General features: G+C 47.6%; 1 long non-coding RNA gene across 1 annotated transcript; it reads left to right on the top strand.

Moving 5' to 3' along the window:
- Nucleotides 1-7,373: 7,373 nt before the first annotated feature.
- On the top strand, nucleotides 7,374-14,007 carry LOC132658598 (uncharacterized). Its single transcript, XR_009598455.1, has 2 exons — nucleotides 7,374-9,017; nucleotides 9,338-14,007. It is a non-coding gene; the product is annotated as an uncharacterized LOC132658598 (long non-coding RNA).
- The last annotated feature ends 4,929 nt before the right edge of the window (nucleotides 14,008-18,936 follow it).

Below are 18,936 nucleotides of genomic sequence, written 5' to 3'. Positions count from 1 at the left end.
TGTATAGTTTTTGATGATGGCCATTCTGACTGGTGTGAGGTGATTAGTCCATGTACTTTTGATTTGCGTTAATAACCTCAGATATGCAGAGGACACCACCCTTATGGCAGAAAGTGAAGAGGAACTAGAAAGCCTCTTATGAAAGTGAAAGAGGAGAGTGAAAAAGTTGGCTTAAAGCTCAACATTCAGAAAACAAAGATCATGGCATCCGGTCCCATCACTTCATGGGAAATAGTTGGGGAAACAGTGTCAGACTTTATTTTTGGGGGCTCCAAAATCACTGCAGATGGTGACTGCAGCCATGAAATTAAAAGATGCTTACTCCTTGGAAGGAAAGTTATGACCAACCTAGATGGCATATTCAAAAGCAGAGACATTACTTTGCCAACAAAGGTTCTGTCTAGTCAAGGCTATAGTTTTTCCAGTGGTCACGTATGGATGTGAGAGTTGGACTGTGAGGAAAGCTGAGTGCCGAAGAATTGATGCTTTTGAACTGTGGTGTTGGAGAAGACTCTTGAGAGTCCCTTGGACTACAAGGAGATCCAACCAGTCCATTCTAAAGGAGGTCAGTCCTGGGTGTTCTTTGGAAGGAATGATGCTGAAGCTGAAGCTCCAGTACTTTGGCCACCTCATGTGAAGAGTTGACTCATTGGAAAAGACTCTGATGCTGGGAGGGATTGGGGGCAGGAGGAGAAGGGGACGACAGAGGATGAGATGGCTGGATGGCATCACCGACTCAATGGACATGAGTTTGGGTGAACTCCGGGAGTTGGTGATGGACGGGGAGGCCTGGCGTGCTGCGATTCATGGGGTCGCAAAGAGTCGGACACGACTGAGTGACTGAACTGAACTGAACTGAACTGAATAGTGAATGGAGTAGCTTTTCCTATGCTTTTTGATCTTTTACAGGGTATAATTTACCACTTGAAATTCGCTTCTTGAAAGTGTGCCCTATTTTGAGTTCTTTTCCAGTGATTTACCTGGGGAGGTTACTTGATGGCAGGTGTCATTTACAGCCCCCACAGGCCTTGTGAATGTCCATCCGCCCAACTGGGTTTAAAGTTGTTGTTATGGGAAACGGCCAAAAGGTGGCAGCATTTCTTCATGCCCATCTCTGGTTTCTAGGGCATGCAGAGCCTTAGAGAAACTCCTGTTCAGCCAGGTTTCTTGAGCTCAGGTAAATCTTGCCCTGAAGCCCTCTTGGTCAATTACCGAGCTGATTACATCTTAATAAAAGTAAATAACTTTGCGGCTGTGTGAGAAGTTGATCTGTATATTTAGTTCTTGCTTTTCCAGTGTTTGGCCACTGGACAAAGTGTTTGGTGTGTTGGTCTCAGCTTTTGTTTCCTTATTCATTATTTGCCTACTTGAACCAAAATGGAAAAAAAGAAGCATTCCCCACTGATGCAGAGAACCTTAGCTAGGCTCAGGCCAGAGCAGGGTCTGTGCGGCTGCTGAGAGGTCTGTGCCTGTGGGGCGGGTGGGGGCTGCGCCCACGGCGGCAGCACTGGTTCCCTGCGCAGCACGGTGTCTCCTGGGCCTGGACCGTGTGCTCTTGTCCCCGACACCTGCACCGCCTCGCTGTCGTGACTTGGTGGCCCTGCTCCAGTCGGGAGGGACCCAGCAGCAGCACCTGAAGCCAGATCAGATGTGCCTTTTCACAGGCCGTGGGTGTACTGGATATTAGGACTTTGCTTTGTGTCTAGAAAACAAACCGAGGCTCTGTTTGAGCCCACCTGCGGGGCAATAGCTCCTACTGGACCCTGTGCAAGCTTCTGCACAGGTGACGACCACGCCAGTGCTTCTTGCCACCTTCTCCAGGCCTCAAGGGTGGGCACAGCTGGACCCATACGTCAAGGGCTTCACATCTCCCTGGAGACGAGAGCGTTACTCTAGCAACCACCAAGACCGAGCCCACCCCAGGCTCTGCTACAAGTCTGCTCGCCTTTGCGCTCCGGATCCTGAAGACAGACCTGCAGGAAACAGCGGCTGTGAGTCCCGTCTTGATGTTCTGTGGAATTTCCATGAGGCCCTTTTCTGAGCAAATTACTAGTCAGTCCGTACTACCATCAGCCCACAAGCAGGCTGAGAGGCTGAGGCTCTGAGCAGCCAAGTAACCCACCCAGAGGACAGGCTGGGGCCATGGGGTGGGGTCTGTGCCCACCCCCCGCCCGGGGTGATGCCCGCTCACAGCAGGTGCTCGCCTGCCCTTCCCCCTCTCCCAGGGCAGCTCACGGAGCCTCCTGGGGGACTCGCTCACCTCCTTTTACCAGGACTCTTGCGGCGCATCCTGTCTCGGGCCGCGCGGAAGGCTTGTCCCTCTGGAGCGAATTCAGCCTCCCGTCACCAGGGCTGCTTTCCTGGGTCCCACTCACACCTGCTCGTCCACGCCCCGCTCAGACCAGAGAGGCCCCCTCGGGCCCCGAGCCCCTGGCTCTGTCTGGGCGCTCACTCCCCTCCGGCCTGGCCCGTCTCTCTCACGGCCCCTGCAGGGTCACCAGGAGCTCCCACTGCCCGGGGCAGGCTGCCTGCCCTGTCCTGGGGAGGCCTTAGTGGTGTCAGGTTTAAGAAACAGCAGGTTCCTGTGGGGCCTCCCACACACAGCACAGCGGCCAGCACCCGCCTACCGACCTCTTCCCTGTGGACGGGCCTGGGGGGCCCATGGGGGAGTCGCTGAGCTACTCTGTGCCTGCTTCACAGAGAGGGTGCTCGTTCGCACATCCCTCCCAGGAGCTCAGGGTTCTGGGGGGCAGGCTCCTCCCAGGATATGGGGCTCAGGTACCCCACAGGGCTCAGCACCCAGGAATTGTGCACAGAGCGCTTGTGGCAGCGCCCCTGGTCCACCTGTTGGTGAGACCTGACCCTGAGCCCCTCAGAGCAGGACCTGAATTAACAAGCAGTGGCTCCTGGACAGGTCAGTGACCCTGGGCTTCACTGTGCACCCTCCTTCCACTGAGTCTTCCAGAGACTTCCGCTGCACCTAGGCACTGGGGCCATGTGCCAGCCCTCTTCTCCCTGACTCCTGGGTTCCTCTTATTAGGAGAGGGTCTTTTTGAAATTACCTCCCACTTGTGGGTCGGATAAAATGATTAGAAAACAAGCCAGAGCTCCAGCCCCATGTCCATACTGACCCTCAGGACTCTCGCCTGTTCCTTGCACCTGGCGGGCACAGCAAGGCCCATTTTTCTGCAACTGTGAGCCCCTGATGGGGGAGGTTGGCTGACCTGACCCGGCCAGCCAGCCCTTCCGGGTGAGCCTGGGCTGCAGTCTCTGTAGGCGGGTGTAAGAGTGCCTGCCGCTGGACTCTCTGCCATGCTCTGCAGGGGTGTGGAGCTGGGCTGGCGAGGCGGCCTTGCGGTTGCTGTTTGTGATCAGGTCTTTTCTTGGCCAGGTAAGGAAGCGGTGTGTCAGCAGCTCCTGCTGCTGGACGCCTCCCCAGGCGGGGGGCAGGGCTGAGGAAGCACGAGAAAAGGCAGTGGGCTCGGGGCTGGAGAGGGAACTCAGGCAGGGAGCGGAGAGCTTCCGGAAGGGCCCCCTGGGTCAGGACCATCCCGCCTGGCCTGCATGAGCCGACTCAGCAAACGTGCTTTTGCTGGGGTGGCTCCAGGTCCTTTCCTCCAGCCTGTGAGGCCTTTGCTTGTACTCAGCTGTCTTACCTGGGAAGGGTGGATGAGGTTCAGGAGCAGCTAGCCTGGGGCTCAGCCAGGGTTTATTTAGAGATGGCTCTGTGTGGTCCCCCAACTTCCCACTGAGGGTGCCCTTGGTGGGGCGTTGGAGGAGGGGGGTGAGGGGATGGAGACGGTGGAAGGGCTGCTGGCTGCATGTAAGTCCCCACCCCTGAGCATCGTCAGGATTGATCATCAGTGTAGCAAGTATCTTAGCTGGGTTTTCGTCTGTGTAACTGATGGGTTCTTTACTGGCGGTGTGAATAGTGACATTAAATGTTCTCAGTCAGGACTGAGAGACTACACCCCATATACAGGTATAAGAACCTGGGGAGGTGTGTGCAAGCCAGTACCCTAGGGGTGGGCTTCAGACTTGACATTCTGGGGTCCAGCCACTGCTTTAGCGTTTCGGAGGGCCCGCTGCTGACTCTAAGGTTCTGTAATCCACCCTCCATCTGCCTTTAGTGATATCCGCCCTTCTAGGATCCTACAGAGCAGGGTCTGTGTGGCTGTTCTGCGGCTTCTGTAACAAATGATCACAACTGGAGTTCACCCTCCCCCAGTCCTGGAGACCAGACGCCTGAGATCAAGGCGGTGTGGGCCTCCAGGGGCTCCAGGGTGGGGTCCTCCCTGCCCTTTCCAGTTTCTGGGGCTCCAGGCGTCTCTGCGCTTGCGGCCCTCTCCCTTCGGCCTCTGCCTTTGTCTTCACGCAGCTCTTCCTCTGCGCCTGTCTCCCTTCTTTTGACTCTTACAAGGAACCTGCTAGCTGGATTGAGGGCCACCCACACCCATGATGACCTCACCTCAGTATCTTTAAATGCATCTACAAAGACCCTTTTCCGAGACATGGTCTTGTTCACATGTTCTGGGGGGACACATCTTTTGGGGCCAACGTTCAACCCATTGAAAGTGAAAATTGCTCAGTCGTGCCTGTCTCTTTGTGACCCCGTGGGCTATAACCTGCCGGGCTCCTCTGTCCATGGAATTCTCCAGGCCAGAATACTGGAGTGGGTAGCTCTTCTCTTCTCCAGGGGATCTTCCCAACCCAGGATCTTCCCAAACCCAGGTCTCCCGCATTGCAGGTGGATCGTTTACCATCTGAGCCACCAGGGAAGCCTGTTACCTGTATAAAATCACACTCATTTTAGGAGAGCACCAAGATCCCATATACATCGGCACAGACAGCAGACACATGGGTGGGGTTCTGGGGAGAATGAGGACCATGGAATCACCTGGAAAGGATCAAGGCCTGGCTTGATCAGAAGGTGAGCTCTTCCACCGTGGGGCCCATGAGAACAGTCACTCCTTCCTACCCACGGAAAGGGGCCTGGTGTCAAGTCCAGAAGTGTCTACCTTCCACAGCTGGCTCTTCTGGATGTCTTCATCAATACCATGATATAACCAGTAACTACCAGATTAGGGGTTGAGGAGAATTAGTGTGGGGACCGGCCTGGGGCTCTGGAGGAGGTGTTGACAGTCACTGGGACACAAGGACATGGGAGCCTGGGAGGCCCCCATGTTGCTGAACCAAACTTGGGTCCACACGCCTGAGTTCAGTAAAGCCAGTTTACTGACACAAGGTTGGCTTGTGCTCTAAACCCCAAACTCACTGAAGGGTTTCAGCAAAGCAGTTGTAAGGGCCACACGAGGGAGGGGGGCACAGAATTTGTGATCCGCTGGTGCACGGTTTTCTGGTTGGTGAGGTAACAGGCGGCTGCTACTGCTGCTAAGTCACTTCAGTCGTGTCCGACTCTGTGTGACCCCGTAGACGGCAGCCCACCAGGCTCCCCTGTCCCTGGGATTCTCCAGGCAAGAACACTGGAGTGGGTTGCCATTTCCTTCCCCAATGTGTGAAAGTGAAAAGTGAAAGGGAAGTCGCTCAGTCGCGTCCGACTGTTCGCGAACCCATGGACCGCAGCCTACCAGGCTCCTCCGTCCATGGGATTTTCCAGGCAAGAGTACTGGAGTGGGGAGCCATCGCCTTCTCTGAAGGCGGCTAACCTCGCAAATTCTCAGGCACTGGAAGCTCTAGGGGTTACGTGTTCATGCTCATCAAGTAGGTAACTTCTTCCATTCGGTGGGGGTTTTAGTGTCTGTAAAACAACTCAGGGCGTGTGCATCAGATAACTCTCCACGCTTCAGAGAGGAGCCCCACAGAGGACCTGGGACGGGGTCTGTCCTGGGAAGCCCATAGACTCCTGCTCGTTCACACCAGGTCTGGGCTCAGCAGCCAGGGAAGGTGGGGCTGACTCCTGGGCGTGGGGAGCAGCAGGATCACATTCCTCTGTCTGCCCCCAGGGTGGGATGGGGAGGCGGTGGATGGACAGACGCATCTGGCCTGGGAGAGGGGTGCAGGCTGGAAATGTCACTGGAATCACCACCGGGGGGAAGAGGAAAGGCCAGAAGGGGGCATGTGGGTCCCAGCCGACCCCATGCAGGTGATGGTGGTCTTTTGGAAGCAACTCAGAGCCAGAAGGACTGGCCCTCAGGAGCTCAGCTTCATCCTCTTGTTCGTTTGTAAAACATGGTGCCAGAGTTTGAGACCTCGTCAGGACTTCTGAGCCCAGTGCTGCTGCGGCCTCATCAAAGGGGCTCAGCCCCTGCCCACGTCCCCACTGGGGATGAAGCCCATTAGGGCACTGGGGTCCACAGACTTAAGGGAACCCTCTGCCCTCAGGCCTGATCTCCCTTCTGCCAACCAGCTCCTGGTCAGAGGCCCACATTCTCCTATCCTGATTCCACCCTCAGAGCCTGAGGAGTCGTCCAGTGTATAGACGGACCACTCAGTCTTCACGTTCCTGTCGCTGGACATTTTGGTGGACTCTCTGTCTTGGCTATCGTAAATAGTGCCTCTCTGAAAACAGGGGTGCACGTGTCATTTCAAATTGTGATGTTCTCCAGATCTGAGCCTGGAAGTGGGGTTGCTGGATCCCGCGGCTCCTCTGCTTACTTTTTCCAGGAACCTCCATGCTGTTTTCCATCGTGGCTGCACGCCCGTGCATCCCCACTCCGAGTGTAGGAGGATTCCATTTTCCCTGCGTCCTCTGCAGCGTTTATTCTTTGGAGATCTTTCTGACGATGGCTGTTCTGACCAGTGGGAGGGGATTCCTCGGTGTAGATTTGATCGGCATTGATTTAATAATGAGTGGGTCTTCCCTGGTATGGCTCAGCAGTAAAGACTCTGCCTGCAATGCAGAAGATGTGAGAGATGCAGGTTCGACCTCTGAGTCAGGAAGATTCCCTGGAGAAAGAAATGGCAACTCACTCCAGTAGTCTTTCCTGGAAAATTCCGGGGACAGAGGATACTAGCAGGCTACAGCCCATGGGTTGCAAAGCATCGGACATGACTGAGCAGCTGAGCACTGTAATGAATGAGGGGGGAATGTCTCTCCAGGTGCTTGATTCATGTACAGTTAGACATATGTTCTTTTGCAGGGTCTCTTCCCACATGCGTTATTATGGAGTGTTGAGAAGGGTTCCTTGTGTTATGCGGTGGATCCTTGCAGATGGTTTTATAAAGAATAGTGTGTGTACGTTAATCTGAACCAGCTGACTTCTCCCTGCCCTCCTCTTTTCCTCCTTGGGGACCATAAGTTTCTTCCTGGGAACCATGTCTGTGAGGCTGTTTCTCTTTGGTAAAGAAGCTCATCTGTCTCCATTTTTAGTTCCCACCTAGAAGTGACACCCTATGATTCTTGTCTTGCCCCGTCTCCCCTGCTCCACTTAGAATGATCACTTCCACTTTCTTCCCTGTGGCTGGAAATGTCACTACTTGAGCCTTTTAAATGACTGAATAATATTGCATTATGTCTAGGGACCCCTCTTCTTTATCCGTTCGTCTGCATTCCACACTTAGTTGCTGCCGTGTCTTGTTTATGGTCCTAGAGCAGCTGTGATCATAGGGCTGCCGGCATCTTTTCAGATTTTGGGTTTCTCCGTATCTACACCCGGGTGTGCGATTGCTGGATCCTATGGTGCTTCTAAGTTTAGTTTTTTAAAAGAAACGTCGTAGTCTTTGCCTAATGGGTGTGCTAATTTACATTCCCACTCTCGTGCAGGGGCGTTCCCTTCTCTCCGCATCCTCTGCAACGGGTATTGTTGGAGATTCTCTGAGATGGCCATTCTGACTGATGTGAGGGGACAGCTCGTTGGGCCTTTGATTTGCCTTCCTCTGACCATTGGTGATCCTGAGCATCTTTTCAAGTTTTTCATGGCCACCTGTATGCCTTCTTCATGAAATGTCCATTGAGATCTTTGGCCCATTTCCCTATTGGGTATTTTTACTTTATTTTTGATATTGTAAAGAAGGAAAGGGGCAGGTTGCCCTGACTGGAGTGACTGCATTTTAAAAGAAAGGAAACTGCATCCTACACTCCTGGCAAACTCTGGACTATGTATCTGGGAGGCCATAGAGAGAAAATACCAGCAACCAGCAGGCTTCACGGGTGCCTGGAAACCAGACAAGGCTGACTCCGTACCTAGACCTTCCAGAGCCAAAAAGAATACCATGACCACTGTGTAATCAATCTGTAATCTTAATAATACCCATTGATGTAAGTTAGACTACATGACCAGACATGTAAATTTATGAGTGTAACCTGATTGTATCTCGTACTAACATTGTCCAGAGTGGGCTTTAGAGAATCTGGGGGATGTGGGTTTGGGCACGTACGCTTTGGGTATAAAAGGTTGTCACAAAAATCGGTAGGGGTCCTTGGCTAAAAAGGAAACTCTGCCTAAGACCCTCTGGTGTGATACACTGCATCGCACTATCCACACTGTGCTTCTGAGTGAGTGTGCTTCCTGGGGCGTTGGGCTGTAACAGTTGGGCTGCTCGAGCTGTCTGTATGTTTTGGAGATGAATTCTTAGTGGGGATCTTTGTTTTGAAATTTTTTTCCTATTCTGAAGGTTCTCTTTCTTTCATTTAGAGTTTCCTTTGCTGTGAAAGTGCTGCTAAGTTTAATGACATCCCTTTGGCCTATTTTAATTTTTTTTACTCTAAGATACAGATCCAAAAAGAACTTGCTGTGATTTACAACAAACTATTTTCTGCCTTTATTTTCCTCAAGGGTTTTAGGGTGTCTGTCCTCACACTGAGATCTGTAAATTAATTAGTTTATTTTTGTGTATGGTGTTAGGGAGTGAGAACGGGACTACTTCCTGCAGGATCAGTTAACAAGGATGTCAGAGTCATCAGCAGTTGCAGCCCTCCCGTGTGAGCCGGTGCGCTCTCAGGGAACTCAGGAAGGAGAATGTGCTCTCTAGCAGCCTTCAGACTGCAGACACTGCCTAAAGTGGGCCCTGAGGAAAGGAAGCTCAGGCGGAGAAAGCAGAATGCTGGCCCCAGACAGGTGAGGTGCATATGAAAGGAAAGATTTCAGTGAGCCCAGACTCTCGCATCTCCCCACACACAGAAAAGCGCTGAATTCCTTGGCTCAGGATATCTGCTTTTCTTCACCAACAGTGCTTTGATATTCAGACTGCCTGGCCTTTGTCACAGAGTTCTGTGTAGCCTGGTTCCCGCCTTCACCCCCTGGCAGCAGTCCTCTCAGGGCTGCTTGAGATGGTGTCTCCTGGGCTTGAAGTCCTTTAAGTCCCCACTGAATAGGTTGTGACTATTTTTTGAGTTGACAGGAATATTGTAATTTTGTTCCCATTTTCATTGTTTAAGGAACCTCCACACTGTCTCCATGGGCTGCTAGAGGTAGAGAACCCACCTGCCAATGCGGGAAACAGGAGATCCAGGTTCGATCCCTGGGTGGGGAAGATCCCCTGGAGGAGGGCATGGCAGCCCACTCCAGTGTTCTTGCCTGGAGAATCCCATGGACAGAGGAGCCTGGAAGGTTACAGTCCACAGGGCGAAGAGTCGGATACGACTGAAGTGACTTAGCACGCACTCACACTGCCTCCGTAGTGGCTGTGCCCGACTGACAGTCCAGCCCTGACGGAGGAGGGTTCTCATTTCTCCACACTCTCCAGCCTTGGTTCTTTGTCGAGTCTTTGACAATGGCCATTCTGATTGGTGTGAGGTGATGCCTCACTGCAGTTTTGATTTGGATTTCTCTAATATTTACAGTTTTCATTCCAATCCCAAAGAAAGGCAATGCCAAAGAATGTTCAAATTACCACACAATTGCACTCATTTCACATGCTAGCAAAGTAATGCTCAAAATTCTCAAGCCAGGCCTCAACAGTATGTGAACCGTGAACTTCCAGATGTCCAAGCTGGATTTAGAAAAGGCAGAGGAACCAGAGATCAAATTGCCAACATCCACTGGATCATCAAAAAAGCAAGAGAGTTCCACAAAAACATCTACTTCAGCTTTATTGGCTATGCCAAAGCCTTTGACTGTGTGGATCACAACAGACTGTGGAAATTTCTTCAGGAGAAGGGAATACCAGACCACCTGACCTGCCTCCTGAGAAATCTGTATGCAGGTTAGGAAACAACAGTTAGAACTGGACATGGAGCTACAGACTGGTTCCAAATCAGGAAAAGAGTACGTCAAGGCTGTATATTGTCACCCTGCTTATTTAACTTATAAGCAGAATACATCATGTGAAATGCCGGGCTGGATGAAGCACAAGCTGGAGTCAAAATTGCTGGGAAGAAATATCAATAACCTCAGATACACAGATGACAACACCCTTATGGCAGAAAGTGAAGAACTAAAGAGCCTCTTGATGAAAGTGAAAGAGGAGAGTGAAAAAATTGGCTTAAAACTCAACATTCAGAAAACTAAGATCACGGCATCTGGTCCCATCACTTCATGGCAAATACATGGGGAAACAATGGAAATGCTGACAGACTTTATTTTATTGGGCTCCAAAATCACTGCAGATGGTGACTGCAAGCCATGAAATTAAAAGACGCTTGCTCCTTGTGAAGAGGAAAAGCGAAAATTTTACATAACCCCCTGCTCCCTCTGCTTCTGTAACTCAGCTTGCTCCTTGCAGTCTGGATCACTTACATCATGTAATCTCAGAAAGTGGAGACTCACAATACTAAGAACTGGAGCTTATCTCACTCACCCTTGTCCTGCTCATTACAATCACCCAGCCCCTGCAAACCCGCTTTATCATGCCTGTCCATGTATAAAAACTCTGTAACCCCTTTGGGGCTCAGAGCTTGGAGTATTAACTTCTCTGGGCCCACTAGCGTAATAAACCCGAGTTCTCCAACTCTCCGAGTGTGGTGCTTGGTTTCTTGAGTCCTGGTTTCTGTAGCATTTCTGGAGGCTCCAGCGAGATTCCAACCATGCCGGCCTCTCGAGCTGCCGGACTGGTGGTTTGGCCTGGCTGGAGAGGAGTCCTGAGACAAAGAGGGAGGTGTGCCACCTGACGGTACTCCGAGTTCTCTTTCAGACTGGTGTTCTGACTCTCTGGACAGCCGAGCCCCGATCGGACTCATTGGAGGCACAGACCAACTTACCAGGAGTGGCCGCTGTATCAGTAAGGCCTGGGGCCAGTCCCCAGTCCCCAATGGGTAGAAGAGGAGGCTGATCACCTCCTTGGAGCTCCCAGGAAGGGAGCATCAGATAGGGAGACCTGGGGACTCAGGAGAAGTGAGGCATTGTGATAGCCTCTGCGTGATTGTGAGTGCATGATTGCTGATTGAATGCAGTGAGAGATTTTTCTTTTTGGAAATTGGAAAACCAATTCTTTTCGCATATACAAGTAAAACAACTAACTTGTTAAAAGGCCTGCCTAGGAAAAAGCTTGAAGTTAACCCTTTTCATATCCTTGAAATACACAGCCAACTTTGCCTGAGACCTCAGCCTTGGGCAAATTAGAACATCAAGCAAAGAAAAAAATGGGGTCAAAGAGATATTTTAAATCTTAAACAGAAAACTATAAGATCTCTGTCAGTCTGTCTGTCTGGATTTATATATGTCTCAGTGTATGTTTTTTTTTGTTGTTGTAGATAATATTATTGAAGTTGTAAATGAGTTCTAATTTAATTGGCCTAAAGAAAAGTAAGTACTTACAAATCAAACAATTCTAAATACAAGAAAAATTAACCTAAATAAATTTCAGATTCACATAACCTGGGAAATATTCAATATTAAATAGTATTAATGTTTGTTTGCCAGTCTAATAAGGAAGTAGGATGTACGTTTTTAATAAAAAAAGTATAAAAATAAAATTATATTTTATAAAGGGAAAAGAAAGTAGGTCTGACTTACAGGTGGCTGTTACAGAAAGTGATTAAATAGTTTGTGGAAAGTGGACCCTTGAAAAAAAGTTTTGTGTATGGTTAGGACAGCAGCAGCAGCAGGACTGACTGACTAAGTTTAAAATGAATTTAATTAAGTTTACCTGAATGAGTTTAAAGTAAGCTGGTGCAAAACTTGAATTTGGCCTTTCTCTCTGTTGAGAGGACATACTTTCTTCAGATGTTGAACTGCTTTTAATAATAGACTTAAGTTTCTTTACGTCTTAATTGATCTGTTCTATATTTACCTTTGAAATATTTTGTTAACTTCGGCTGAGTAAATAACTATTATTTTACAGTAATTTATATGCTCCTACCTGACTGAGTGTTATAAACCCTTTTGATATTTATTGACAAAACTTCCTAAATAATTTGACTTCTAACTAACTTTGGGATGCTTCAGAGGGCCCCTGAGACATCCCAAAGAGCTATTAAGCTACCGGGATCCACTGGACATGTTCAATTACATGGGAAGTACTGTTAAGGGGTGATAAATCTTTTCAGGTTATACTGTATGGTTGATGTTACTAATATAGATATCCTAAAATTGTGTGAACTTTATATAGATCTGATATGCCCTGATAAAATATGATCAGTTATAATTCTACTTAAAGTGGTACATATCACAACAATGATCAGATTTCCTTGTCAATTGCAGTAGAATCAGATTTTAAACATCCCTTCTATAGTTTGACTCTCATGCCTTTACAAAAATACTGGTAGTTCTTCAAGATTTATGGAAAAGACTTTCTAAGGTTAAACAGATAAACAAATTTTGTTATTAACAGTAAGCTGGTACCAGACTAGAATTCGGTTTTCTCTGTTTAGAGAACAAAGTTTTCTTAGAATGCAACTTTTGATAACAGATTATACATTTCTTTGCCTTTAAGTGATTTATATTTGTTTTAAAAATAAATAAACATTATTTAAGATTATGGATTATTTAAGCCTAACTCAGTGATCAATGCAAAGCAAAAACAACACCCAGTTGTGGATGTGACTAGTGATGGAAGTAAAGTCTGATGCTGTAAAGAGCAATATTGCATAGGAACCTGGAATGTCAGGTCCATGAATTAAGGCAAATTGGAAGTGGTCAAACAGGAGATGGCAAAAGTGAACATCGATATTCTAGGAATCAGTGAACTAAAATTGACTGGGATGGGTGAATTTAACTCAGATGACCATTATATCTGCTACTGTGTTCAAGAATCCCTTAGGAGAAATGGAGTAGCCATCATAGTCAATAAGAGTCTAAAATGTGGTACTTGGATGTGATCTCAAAAACGACAGAATGATCTCTGTTCGTTTCCAAGGCAAACCATATAATAACACAGTAATCCAAGTCTATGCCCTGATCAGTAATGCTGAAGAAGCTGAAGTTGAATGGTTCTATGAAGACCTACAAGACCTTCTAGAACTAATACCCAAAGAAGATGTCCTTTTCATTATGGGGGACTGGAATGCAAAGTAGGAAATCAAGAAATACCTGGAGTTACAGGCAAATTTGGTCTTGGAGTACAAAATGAAGCAGAGCAAAGGCAAAAACTCTGCAAAGGCAGAGTTTTGCCAAGAGAATGCACCGGTCATAGCAAACACCCTCTTCCAACAACGCAAGAGAAGACTCTACATATGGACCTCACCAGATGGTCAATAATGAAATCAGACTGATATTCTTTGCAGCCAAAGATGGAGAAGCTCTATAGCAAAAACAAGACTGGGAACTGACTGTGGCTCAGATCATGAACTCTTTATAGCCAAATTCACACTTAAATTGAAGAAAGTAGGGAAAACCTCTAGACCATTCAGGTATGACCTAAATCAAATCCCTTATGATTATACAGTGGAAGTGACTTAGATTCAAGGGATTAGATCTGATAGACAGAGTACCTGAAGAACTATGGATGGAGGTTCATGACATTGTACAGGAGGCAGTGATCAAGACCATCCCCAAGAAAAAGAAATGCAAAAAGGCAAATGGTTGTCTGAGGAAGTCTTACAAATAGCTGAGGAAAGAAGAGAAGTGAAAGGCAAAGGAGAAAATGAAAGATACACCCATTTAAATGCAGAGTTCCAAAGAATAGCAAGGAGAGATAAGAAAGCCTTCCTCAGTGATCAATGCAAAGAAATAGAGGAAAACAATAGAATGGGAAAGACTAGAGATCTCTTCAAGAAAATCAAAGATACCAAGGGAGCATTTCATGCAAAGATGGGCACAATAAAGGGCAGAAATGGTATGGACCTAACAGAAGCAGAAGATATTAAGAAGAGGTGGCAAGACTACACAGAAGAACTATACAAAAAAGATCTTCATGACCCAGATAACCACAATGGTGTGATCACTCACCTAGAGCCAGACATCCTGGAGTGTGAAGTCAAATGGGCCTTAGGAAGCATCACTATGAACTAAGCTAGTGGAGGTGATGGAATTCCAGTGGAGCTATTTCAAATCCTAAAAGATGATGCTGTGAAAGTGCTGCACTCAATATGCCAGCAAATTTGGAAAACTCAGTAGTGGCCACAGGACTGGAAAAGGTCAGTTTTCATTCCAATTCCAAAGAAAGGCCATGCCAAAGAATGCTCAAACTACCGCACGATTGCACTCATCTCACATGCTAGCAAAGTAATGCTCAAAATTCTCCAAGCCAGGCTTCAACAGTATATGAACCATGAACTTCCAGATGTTCAAGTGGGATTTAGAAAAGCCAGAGGAACCATAGCTTAAGTTGCCAACATCTGTTGGATCTTCGAAAAGTAAGAGAGTTCCAGAAAAACATCTGCTTCTGCTTTATTGACAATGCCAAAACCTTTGACTGTGTGGGTCACAATAAACTGTGGAAAATTCTTAAAGAGAAGGGACTACCAGACCACCTGACCTGCCTCCTGAGAAATCTGTATGCAGGTCAAGAGGCAACAGTTAGAACTGGACATGGAACAACAGACTGGTTCCAAATCGGGAAAGGAGGACGTCAAGGCTGTATATTGTCACCCTGCTTATGTAACTTCTATGCAGAGTACATCATGGGAAACCCTGGACTGGATGAAGCACAAGCTGGAATCAAGATTGCCGGGAGAAATATCTATAACCTCAGATATGCAGATGACACCACCCTTATGGCAGTAAGTGAAGAGGAACTAAAGAGCCTCTTGATGAAAAGAGAGTGAAAAAGTTGGCTTAAAGCTCAACATTCAGAAAACTAAGATCATGACATATAGTCCCATCACTTCATGGCAAATACATGGGAAACAGTGGAAACAGTGACAGACTTTATTTTCTTGGGCTCCAAAATCACTGCAGATGGTGACTGCAGCCATGAAATTAAAAGATGCTTGCTCCTTGGAAGAAAAGTTATGACCAAATTAGTCAGCATACTAAAAAACAGAGAGCATTATTTTCCTAACAAAGGTCCGTCTAGTCAAGGCTATGGTTTTCCCAGTAGTCATGTATGGATGTGAGAGTTGGACTATAAAGAAAGCTGAGTGCCAAAGAATTGACGCTTTGGAATTGTGGTATTGGAGAAGACTCTTGAGAGTCCCTTGGATTTAAGACTGCAAGAAGATCCAACCAGTCCATCCTAAAGGAAATCAATCCTGAATATTCGTTGGCAGGACTGATGCTGAAGCTGAAACTCCAATGCTTTGGCCACCTGATGCGAAGAACTGACTCGTTTGAAAAGTCTCTGATGCTGGGAAAGATTGAAGCCAGGAGGAGAAGGACAAGAGGATGAGATGGTTGGATGGCATCATCAACTCAATGGACACGAGTTTTAGTAAATTCTGGGAGTTGGTGATGGACAGGGAAGCCTGGCGTGCTGCAGTCCATGGGGTTGCAAAGAGTCGGATATGACTGAGCGACTGAACTGAACTGAGACAAAGCTCATTCTGCTTCTGCAAAAAATAACCCCTCATGGTAAGACTTTTGCTATCCTGATGTCCTTAAAACATGGTCTGCTCCAAAATCAGGAAATTAAAAATGGATAAACAACAGCTGAAAATCAAAGAGCCAGGGCTATGGGAAATCCAAGACAGCCGCTTGGCTTTTCCTGGCTCCCTGACAGACCTCATTTTCATTCGATGGGTTAGAAACCTTCCCTGGTTACAGTGCCAATGCCCTCACAATGAGTTCTCAAAAGAAAATTGCGTTTCACTGAATATTAAATTCTAGTTTTGTTAATTAAGGTCTGTGCTTACTAAAACTCACTTCTGAGATAGTTCCTTGTTATGTTATATTGTCAAAAGTTTTAATTAAGTTATTAAAAAGGACACGCTAAGATCGTTTCTAAAGCTTATCTCAGTAACCAATTTATGGATAAAGGTCAGATGCTCCATGATGTACAACCAGGAGATTAACTCGGCTATAATCATTTAACTGAGTCAGATGGCCTGGGGTATACCGGGCTATACCCAATGAAAGTTCGTGACTTAAATTCTTGCTTGTGACCTTACTAATAACTGCTGGCTATATTATTTTCTATGTAGCTTGTTTCAGAACATTATTTTTTACATTACCAAATGTGTGGCTAAGCTTGTCATAAAATGCTGAAATGCAGTTCTATATGAGATCAATAATTTATGGTTACCAAAGGTAAAAGGTAGGGAGGGGTAAATTAGGAATTTGGGATCCTTAACAGATACATAGTACTATATATGAAAGGAACCACCAGGACCTACTGTAGAGTATAGGAAACTATATTAATATCTTGTGATAATGTATAATTGAACAGAATCTCAAAAGGAATATATGAAAAAGACTTGAAAGACACTGGATGCTTGGGGCTGGTGCACTGGGACGACCCAGAGAGATGGTAGGGGGAGGGAAGAGGGAGGGGGGTTCAGGATGGGGAACACGTGTATACCTGTGGTGGATTCATGTTGATGTATGGCAAAACCAATACAATATTATAAAGTAATTAACCTCCAATTAAAATAAATAAATTTATATTTAAAAAAGGAAAAAAAAAGAAATGATAATCGTTGTGCCAGCACTAATAGTTATCATAACGCTACTCAACATGTACTAAAATGTTCACATCAGTAAGTATATTGTCACTGATCAATTATATATGGTTCCTTATTCTCCACAACTGCCCCAGCATTTATTTGTAGACTTTTTAATGATGGCCATTCTGACAGCTGGGAGGTGATATCTCTTTAAAATTCATTTTTTATTTTCTTCCAAGTAAATGTCAAAACCATGGGCTGTCTGTCTCTATGAGCATCACACATCTAAGTACTTGATTAGTATATTTAAAACGCCAAGAGAACAAGATGGCAGAGGACAGGTGGACGTGGGGCACATCTCTCTCCAAGGATACATCAGGAATACATCTTCAGAGACCGAAGTGCACGCAGAACACCAGCTGGGAGTGGACAGGAGTACCCGACCAGTGGGAAAGAATATAGAGAACCACGCAAAACTCAGCAGGACAAAGGAACTAGGGGGAAAAACAGGAGTGTTAGTAGGACCGGACCTCTTCTCCGTGGGTGAGGGAACTGAAGCAGGGGCCCGATCCCCACGTTGGGGCAAATGTCTGAGTCAGAGGAAAAGTATTTAAGGCTGAGAGTGAAAAGGAAAAGTTAAAATTTTACCTCCTTCCTCTGCCTCTGTAACTCAGCTTGCTCCCTGCAAAGTCTAGATCACATAGGTCTCAGAAAGTGGGGACTCAGGATACTAGGAACTGGAGCTTATCTCACTCACCCTTGTCCTGCTCTTTGCAATCACCCTAGCCCCTGCAAACCTGCAAATCCGGTTAATCATGCCTGTCCATGTATAAGAGCCCTGTAACCCCTTTGTTTGGGTCTCAGAGCTTGGAGTGTTAACTCCTCTGGGCCCGCTGGCATAATAAACCTGAGTTCTCCAACTCTCCGAGTGTGGGGCTTTTTTTCTCGAGTACTGGTTTCTGCAACATTTCTGGAGGCCCCAGCGAGATTCCAACCACGCCCGCCCCTTGAGCGGGACTGGTGGCTGGGCCGGCTTGGAGCAGAGCAGCCCTGAGACTAACCAACGGGGAGGTGCGCCACCTGATGGTATTCCGGGTTCTCTTTCAGACCGCCATTCCGACTCTCTGGATGGCCAAGCTCCGACCGGATTCATTGGAAGGATGGACCAACTCACCAGGAACCGCCGCAGGATAAGGTAAGGCCCCGGGGCGAGTCCCCAGTCAGGAACTCCTACCCCAATAGGTGGAAGAGGAGGCTGATCGCCTCCTTGGAGCTCCCAGGAAGGGAGCATCAGATGGGGAGACCTGGGGACTTGGGGAAAGGGAGGTGCTGTGATGACCTCTGGGTGACTGTGTACGCATGATTGCTGATTGCAGGAAGTAAAAGTGAGCTCCGCAGTCCTTGGACTATGGAGCCTGAGAGGGTCCGAAACCTGTGGTTCTGTGACGACCTCCTAAGGCTGAAAGGTGGTGCCAGTCTCTGGGGTATTTGATCCCTCCGACCTGCCAATGCTAAGAGGTGTCTTAAATCTCCCTCCGGAGAGTAGCCAGGCGGATGAAAAATGAATGTGAATGAATGTATGGCCTGATTCGCTTGTACTTCAGGCTCGACTGTGTGGCTTCACGGTCTTTGTGGCTACCGAATCTGAGTGGGCCCTACCTTGTGGTTCCGTGGTGACCTCATATGGCTCAAGGCAGTGTCTGCCTCTGGGGGACCCAGTCCCTCCCTGCAAGACAGATCCGGATCAGGGCTTTATACTGATCCGCCAATGCTAAGAGGCACCTAAATTCCTCCTGGGGACACAGACAAGCGGGCATCTGATTGGTCTCCTCTTTTGAGGGGGCACCCACCCTTGTTTGTTTTTGTGCCATCGACTCAGGGCGGGATACACAGGGAGGGAGAAATTATTGGTTACCAGTTTTTTTTTTTTTTTTTGTCGATTGACTTCTGGAGCCAAGATCTAAGAGATTAGGTTTTCCTCAGAATTCTGCAAAGTAGATTACACTTGTCAACAGGAGGGGAAGTTCCTCTAAGAAAACAGTTTTAGATTGCATGCTAAAGAACTTTAAGAAGGGCTTTGTGGGAGACTGCGGAGTCAAGGTGACCCCCGGGAAACT

The sequence above is a fragment of the Ovis aries genome, chromosome 24 (genome assembly GCF_016772045.2).
Source record: "Ovis aries strain OAR_USU_Benz2616 breed Rambouillet chromosome 24, ARS-UI_Ramb_v3.0, whole genome shotgun sequence".
NCBI lineage: Eukaryota > Metazoa > Chordata > Mammalia > Artiodactyla > Bovidae > Ovis > Ovis aries.
This window is presented reverse-complemented; position numbering and strand designations above follow the sequence as displayed.